Here is a 9,270-nt window from a genome sequence, read left to right on the forward strand (position 1 = left end):
CGCTATACCTTCTTCACAATTCTTTTGCTGCACTCTACTTCACACTTCTTCTTGATTGAATGCTTTTTGAGTTTGCTTGCTCTGATTGAGGCTGAGTGTGTCTTATATAACACCTTTCCTCATGTCCTTTAGGCCGACATGATCACTTGTGATTAGTCTGACTTCTTCTAGCAGTTTCTTCCATCGTTCTAGGCTGAATTGAACAGGATAAGTGACAAGGTCTTGGAGGATACTTTTCATAGACGAATTTGACCCTTTACAAAGTGTAACATGAATTCATTACATCACAATGACTATCATTTTATGACTAGATGACAAATAATTCCTAAAGGCTCTCAATGGGAGTCTTGACTCAAAAATAAAATCTCTTGCTCATGAAACCCATGAAGCAAGTAATGCAATAAATTTATTTTTCTTCTTTACATCATATTACATAAAATCATAATTACATGTCATTATGAAGACTGAACCTAGTCACACTTTTCAACACTCCCTCTTAACTAGGGAGGTATTCATAATGGTGCTTGGATTTTCTCAATTTGAAGAATTTATCATAAGAAGAATTCACATTTGTAACTCATTTGTATAGAATCATATCAACCAACATTGTTACTTAGCAAGGCCTTGAATAAAAACTCCTTATCTCCACAATATTTGAGCTCAATGCTGGGGAGACCAATGATTTATAGATACTCTCATCGTTGTCTCTCTCAAAACATCCCCTACTTGGGTACTCAGGGTATGTTCCATGAGGACTATTCTTATCTTGGACTCCTCAACCATCAAAGAATATCGGTCCTCCACAGATACTCTTATGTTGGATGCCCTATCTCATCCTCAAAGAGCATCGAATACCAAATGATTACCCAATCCTCCATTCTGTCTTCCCAGGTGAAGACCAGAATGACATGTCTATCTCCCCCTCTCAAGTAGGGAGGACATATTCAAATAAAGGAATGTACCTAAGCTCCCTCTTGGCTTAGGAATTTCCAAGTTTCTTCCAAGTAAGAAACTTCTTTTGAGGCTCCCTCTTAACTAGGGGCCTACAACAACTCCTCATGTGGAATAACAAGCTTCCTAAAGAACTCATCTCTTCTTTGATGTCATCAATTTCTTTTGTCATGGAGTCTTAATCTTTGAGGGACTTCTTCATAGGGCATAGACCATCCATCACTTTCAACCATGAGTTAGCTATGTCCTCATATCATCAAAATGTGATCCATCAATTTTCCATCTAGCTTTCCTTCATGTTATTATGCTTTATTTCATGCCATATTTTCCGGAAGGATCTTACATCCTTCAATATGGTTTTCGTGGAAGTCATCCATAAATATTCCCTTTAGCAGTCCTACATAAGCCCATCCAAATATTAGTTCAAAAATAAGATGAACACTTACATAAAAATTACCTTTGTAATGGTATTTCATCATGACATATTCCTGTAGGTATCAACATCCTACATGCATATTGACACATTTCCCAAATATATCCATTGTCAAGGGTCTCCATCTTTTTCTGACTCCTATCAGAGTATTCATATATTTCTGGGAGATATTCTAGTGAACTCTTCTTGGTCTCGGATGTTGAATTCCTTCTACCTTTATTGCATATTTTCACAATCTCTTCCTTTCTTGTCACATTCCATTCTTAAGAGCTTCCAATAAGGTTTTCTTAATTGTAGTCAACTTCCTCATGATTCATATGAGAACATATTATGTTGATTTCATCTAGTGTGAATTATATATTTCTGCAATCTTTCGAAGGAGGAGATACCTTCTTCTTTTGATCATGTTTCCCAAGCTGGAAATAGTGATCCATATTATTTGCAACCATATGACATGAATTTCATAATATCCTATGTAAGCATACATACCTCATATTTCCTTTCAATCATCTAGACTTCCTGTATCAGGTTCATTTGAATAGAAGAACTTTATCCTTTAGCCCTGTTTTCTTTTTATGTCATCATACCGTCATCCCTTGAATCCCGCGAGTTGGAATTCATGATGAAACACTTGCTTTCCTTTTAGATCGGTGAATCCTTTGATGAGGATTTCATCATAGAAACTTGAGGAGCTTTCATATCCTCACTCGACAGATGTTTCCTTATTGACTATTATATGATGATCCTAGTCGATGATGACCTCCACTTATTTCTACTTTTAATGAGGCTTCCAAGATCCCTTATTCTTTGTAATCAATTTATTCCAGAAATTATTTCTACTTTCCATACCAAGAGATCTTTCTTCTAATGCTTTTATCATGATGCCATTCTTTAATCAGATGCATCCTATCTTATTTACACTAATTCCTATCTACAAGTTACGAGTGAAAAGTACCAAGTGGAGAAGATCATCTCAGTCATAGTAAAAATATTTTTTCTTCTTCCTGCTTAAGCTTCTTTGTCTTAGGTTCTTTCACTTCCTCAGTACTATGGGCTTCTTCCCTGTCCCTCTTGTGTTTAGGAAAATCTCTTATATAGTGGCCAAGTTTTTGCCAACCATATCATATTTCCTTAGCCATGCTCTTCTTTTCTTAGGAGGACCAAACTTTCCAAATTTCCCTTTTCTTCTTGTCACTAATTGATCCCTTCTATATGACCTTTTGTTACTTTCTTTCTTCAACCTATATTATTTTTCCTTGTAGAGAGACCATAATTTGATGAGTAGGATAACTTCCTCTTCCCTAATAGATATGAGGTTACCTAGTTTATCAGTCAATGCATTTAGAATAATGGAGATCATTTTGTTATTAGATACCATCTCACCTAGATCCTGCAATTAACCTTATATTTGAGATTCTTTTGAAATACATGAGGATATCCCTTCATGCTTTGACACCTTCAATTTATATAGATCAGATCTAAGTGACATGATCTTTTCTATCGCGCTCTTAGAGAAAAGTTATACTAGCTTATCATATATTTCTTTAGATGTCTCCGGCTCAGCTACATAGAAAATGGGAGGATCTTTGATACATAACTTAAGAATCTTCCGAGCCTTAATATCCCTTTCCATGAATTCAAATAATGCTTGTTCTTGGGATCGCTTGGAGACATTTCCATGGACATGATCAATGAATCCATTTAATTTGAGGACTATATCTATGCTTCTTTTCCATGAAAGGAAGTTTGATAACCCAACCAGCTTATGGTTCTCCTTGAAACATGGAGTCATTTTTAATAGATTAGATTATAATAAAAGGTACTTACTTGTGAAGATAGAATCTTCAACTCGATGACGAACTTGTTTCTTCAGATGATCCTTTTCAAATGAGATCCTTGCTTCAATAGAGAGAAGATTACCTTTTGATCTAACCTTCATCAGATTTGAAGAGCTTCCACTTCTTTGGTGATATATGAGTGACGATATCTCAAGTGCTTCTAGGGTTTCAGTTTTTCTTCCTGCTTCCTTCTTGAAGATAATTTCAAGACTCTTGTTGGTGCAAATTTCTTCGATCTAGGGTTTTGAATATCTTGCCCTTGGTAGCCCTTGGATTTGCTACGATCCTTCTTTTAAGCTTGATTCTCATGTCTCTACTTGCTTGAATGCCCTTTCTTGACTTTAGCACCTAAGTTCTGATTCCATGTTGAGAAACCTAGGGCGTGTATAGTTAAAAGGTTTCTCTCCTTGATAATTGCTTGTGATGTACTTTTTACTTCTTAGCTTATAGTCTTTACTTCATTATGTTATTATTGTGTTCTTTTCATTAAGCCAATTACCAATATGCACACTACAATATTAGTGACATAGTATGTAGGCTTGTTAGCTAGGGCAAAAAACTCTCACCTCTTTGAAAGGAAAACCTGATCAAAATTCTTCTTCTAGATCTTAAATTGATGAGTACCAAGACCATGACACAGACCCTTGACTCTAGTATCTTCCCAAGAACCTTGTCACTAACCTTGATGCTCTGCCTCTTCCCTTTCCTGACTTCCTTCCTGATCTTGAACTACTCTCCTTGGCTCCTTCTAGAGAAACTCAGTCTCTATGATATCACTACCTTCCTCTAGAGAATCTTAGTCTCTAGATCTCGATCTTAGTTACCCAACAAAAACCTCCTTCATTGTCCCAAAAGAAACCTCCTCTTTGCTGCCCCAGAAGAATCTCTTCTTCACTGCCTCAAAAGGAACCTCTCTTTGTTGATCCCAAAAGAAACCTCCTCTTCACGGCCCCAAAATAATTTCTTCTTCGTTTCCCTAGAATAAAATTCTCTTCGTTGATCTGGGAAGAAACCACACTTCACAATACCCAGAAGAATATCCTCACTATACCTTCTCCGCACTTCTTTTGTTGGACTCTACTTCACACTTGTTCTTTATCGAATGCTTGTCAAGTTTGCTTGCTCTAATTGAGGTTGAGTGTGTCTTATATACACACCTTTCCTCATGTTCTTTTAGGCTGACATGATCACTTGTGGTTAAGCCAACTTCTTCTACCAATTTCTTCCATCGTTGTAGGCCAACTTGAAGATAATAAGTGATAAGGTATTGGGGGATGCTTTTCATATAAAAATTAGACCCTTTACAAAGTGTAACATGACTTCATTACATCACAATGAATCTACCATTTAATGACTAGATGCAAAATAATTCCTAAAGGCTCTCAATGGGAGTCTTGACTCAAAAATAAAATCTCTTGCTCATGAAATACATGAAGCAAGCAATACAATAAATTTATTTTTCTTCTTTACGTCATATTACATAAAATCATAATTACATGTTTTTCGATCTTCTATAATTAGTTATTTCATGTCGAAGCATGTGCAACTTTTCATGATGGAAGGAAAAAAATGGAGGGATTATTTCGAAAATAGAATGAGTTGAGAGGACATTAGCTATTAAATGAGCTTCTCACTCTAGATCCCAACCATTTTGAGACCCTATATGACTTATTCTCTAGTTTAAATACTTCTTTATTAGTTACGTGAAATATTTTGGCATAAGTAGGAAAGAGGAGTAACTTACCCTCTTATGATTTTCTAAAATAGCTCCTAAATATCCTCTCCTTGTCTCTTCAATCTACACTACTATTTTTTCTGTGGATAGAAACTAGATGATTCCAGCTATGGATGATTTAATTGATTCCTTTATACATGATCAAACTAACCTCATTCACATGGGGACCATTAAGTCTCAAAATTCTTAGGTGGTTGCAGTGAAGAATGATTACAAGAAGAACAAGTAAAACAAAATGGATTTTGATCATATAGATTGGGAAAGAATTGAATCAATTTAGGGGAATATTATCTCCAAGTGAGGAAAATATAAGGAGGAGAAGAAAAAGTGTAGCTACAGTAACAAGGGAATTCATCTAGAGAGTTCTTGTGTTGTGAAAATGGCCAAAGTACTTTAACAACAGAATCTAGATGACTTCATATTAGACAATGTTAAGAGAAAGAATGAAGACAAGCCATTAAAGGATCAAGGTATTTTGTGTAACCAAAACACAAGATAGAAGAAGAAATAGATCAATGAGTTCAAAATAAGCCTCTTTGAGGGGCCAACATCATTTTACATCACATAAATGAACAATTCTTGGAAGATTCAAATGACAAGATATCCTTGGTATATATAGGAGTCTAAAGGGTCAAAATATAATTAGGGCCTACATAAAAATAATAACCTAAGGGTTATACAATAACAATAGTGGGTTTCTATGGGGAAAAAATAACAATAATTATATGGGGAACAACCATAACAATATGGGGGCTACACTAGTATTATAGGGACCTAACATGCCCCTCTCCTTCAAAAAAGTGTTGTCCTCAACACTTGAGTATTTCTGGATGCTTCTGTATGAAATACCCATTCTTCCATGTGGAATCTTGAGTAGGTAAGTTCTTCCATTTAATGAGATACTCTTAAATTTATCGATTCCATAGTTGTCAGATTCTTGTTTATGTGATATCTTCAGGTTCCAATATGATTTTTCCTTCCTCGTCAAGTTCCGGAAACATAGTTTGAACTAGGAGCTTTTCACTTATAACCTTCTTTAAGTATGAAACATGAAAAATTGGGTGTACTTGTGAAGATGCAGACATGGGCCAATTTGTTTTCCATAGTACTAATCCTTTGCCATACCTTGTAAGGGCCACAATACTTGGGTGATAATTTATTATCCTTATTGGCTTGCTTGAGGGACATTTTTGTATATGGTTGTAGCCATAAAAATACCTAATCGCCCACATCAAAACTTCTTTCACTGCGATGTTGATTGACTTATTGTTTCATTCGATTTTGCGCCAGAGTCAAGTTATCCTTTAAGAGTCAATAAGCTCTATTACCTTTTTCTTCTTGATATATCCCTCCATCTTGAGAGTTTAGGAGTAGTGATTCCTGCCAATGCCTTTCAATATATGGTCAGATTCATTTCTTCTTTTGATGTTTCTTGTTCCTTTAAAGTATCTACACAAACCTATTTATGAGAAGGAAATGTTGGCAATACCACATGATCTCAAGAAATGCTGTCCTTATGTAATGGGAAGACACTTTAAGGTGAAAACAGATCATAGCAGTGTTAAATACTTCTTGGAACAAAGATTATCTTCAAAAGAGCAACAAAAATGGGTCACAAAGATGTTGGGTTATGCCTTTGAAATCATCTATAAAAAAGGGAAGCAAAATGTTGTTGTGATGCACTCTCAAGAAGGGATGAGGATGTAGAAGAATTGCTTTGATACCAAATCTTATGTAACCAGATCACAAAACAAAAGAATAAATAGATCAACAACTTCAAAATAAGCCCCTTTGAGGGGGTAAACTCCTTTTACATCGCATAAATGAACAATTCTTGGATGATTCAAATGAAAATAGCTCCTTGGTATATATAAGAGTCTAAGGGTTAAAATATAAATAGGGTCTACATAACAATAATAATGTAATGGTTTTACAATAACAATAATGGGTTTATATGGGGCACAACAATAACAATATGGAGGTTCTATGGGGGCACATCAATAACAATATGGGAGCTACACTAGTATTATAGGGACTTAACAAAGCATAGGTCAAGTTTTCATTGTTATTGCTTCACTTTTTCTAGATGGATTTTAGACTTAGGTTTCTCTAATCACATGGTTGCATCAAAGAATTATTTTCCTTCCTTCTTTGGTACCTTTCACTAGTCCTACTACAACAGCTTCTACATGTCCTTTTTAAGGTGATATTATAGATGATTTTGAATTCTCTTTAGATTAGATTTCGAATTTGATTTTAGGATTTGATTTAGAAGTTAATTACTAACCTATTGCAGATCTAGATTGCATGATATGAATGGCATATCATATTTCAAATGCAAGTATTGAGCTAGTGGGTGATACTACTAGGACATAGAGAACTAATTTTCAGCCTTTTAGTACTCTTTGATTTCTCATTGCCTTACTCTAAGAAAGTAAATGGTAATGTTTCTCACATGATGGTATAGGACAAATTAATTGATAGATACATGATGGGGTTGATTAGAAACTAAATACTTCTTCATAGCATCTACATTGTAAGTATAACATTTTTTTTTGGGGGGTAGGGAGAGGGGTTCTTCCAATTGGTTTTTGCTTCTTTACCTCAATTTTGTCATATTGTATCTTACTTAAGTTGTTTCAAGAGTACCTAATATGGTTGAATATTGTCATAACTCATTTATTTTCTTATATAGTTGTTTGTAAATGAGCACCTAACATCAATAAAAATTGACAGGACTTAGTCAATATGCACAGTCCTTTATTATGCTCTTGGGGGGGTTGTTGGGGTGCATGCACACTTAGGACCTCATTAGGACCCATTGATGGAAAAAACTAACTACATTAGCATTTGGGAATCCACGCAGTTAGAGCCCCAAATCATTTTCTTTTCTGTTGAAACTGGTGGTTATGACTGGTATTGTTGGAAATACTGAGAGGGGGGTGAATCAATATTTTTTTCCAATTGTTACTTTTACCAGTTAGATCACTTATATTTAGAACACAAAATGAAAAATAAGAATAAATTATTTTATTAATTTCTTTCTCACAATAAATCAAGTACAATGTATATAGGGCTCCAACCCTAGATGACACCAATCTTCAATCTCCCATGCTCCAACTTGTTGCCAAGCACCAACTTGGAATTTTGTGAGGCTCTGACCTCTAGGGCACATACCCTATCTTCTCAAGGCACCAACCTTGCATTTAGAGGCTCCAAACCCTAGGGCACCAACCCTTCTCTGGTACAGGCTTCGACTTGGTTTCTTGAGGACTCCGATCCTCTAGGGCTCCAACCCTACCTTCCAAGGCACCAAACTTGTATTTTCGAGGCTCCAACCTCTTGGGCTCCAACCTATGCTTTACTTCATCAAGATGTGTTTAGTTGTACTTCACGGCTCCTAATGTCTTCTTCACTGAGCCCTATCAATCTTCGCTTAGTCTTCACTTTGGTCTCCATGTTACATCATCAATGACAACCTTGTCTTCTTAGAAGGTGTCGCCACTACTCTTCATTATATCCAAGCAATTTCTCCAAGTTACCTCATGATGACATCGGTGATGTTAGTTTAGAGCATACATCACACACAACAAATTTATAATCAAAGATTAGATGGCAATAGAAAAGAAAAATTTCAGAGACAGACAAAAGGAGAAACAACAAGATTACTCAATCAGAAACAACAGAATAGATAAAACAATCACTAGATAACATAAATCACTTTGCATTACGTAACAGGTCTGGACCTTGGCTAGAGCAATTACAAATTAATAGAGGCTGACGAAGGATATAGAATCTTGCATGTGATTTACATGGAGATCTAGAAACTAATGGTGGTGTAGAAGGATTTAGAATCCTGCATGTGATTTAGATGGAGATCTAGAAACTAATGGCGGTGTAGAAGGATTCAAATCCTGCATGAATTTGGCTTCACACTTAACATTCTCCCACTTGAAGCCAAATAAGAGTCATGAATCAAGTCAATACCATGCCTCTACATAACTCATGTTTATTTCGTGGTAGAATCTTAGTGAGCATATCAACAGGGTTCCTATCTGTATGGCTCTTTTCCAAGTATAACTGTTCTTCCTCCAACACATGCCGGATCCAATGGTACCTTAAGTCAATGTACTTGGTTTTCGAATGAAATGCTGGGTTTTTCGCCAAGTGAATAGCACTCTGACTATCACAATATAACACATACTTGTCCTGCTTTATTCCTATCTCTCCTAGGAATTGTTGCATCGACAACATCTCTTTACAAGCTTCTGTTGCAGCTATGTACTCTTCTTCTGTTGTAGAGAGGGCTACTA

The sequence above is a fragment of the Pinus tabuliformis genome, chromosome 6 (genome assembly GCF_031772625.1).
Source record: "Pinus tabuliformis cultivar Carrire ecotype Pingquan chromosome 6, CPIR1, whole genome shotgun sequence".
Taxonomy (NCBI): domain Eukaryota; kingdom Viridiplantae; phylum Streptophyta; class Pinopsida; order Pinales; family Pinaceae; genus Pinus; species Pinus tabuliformis.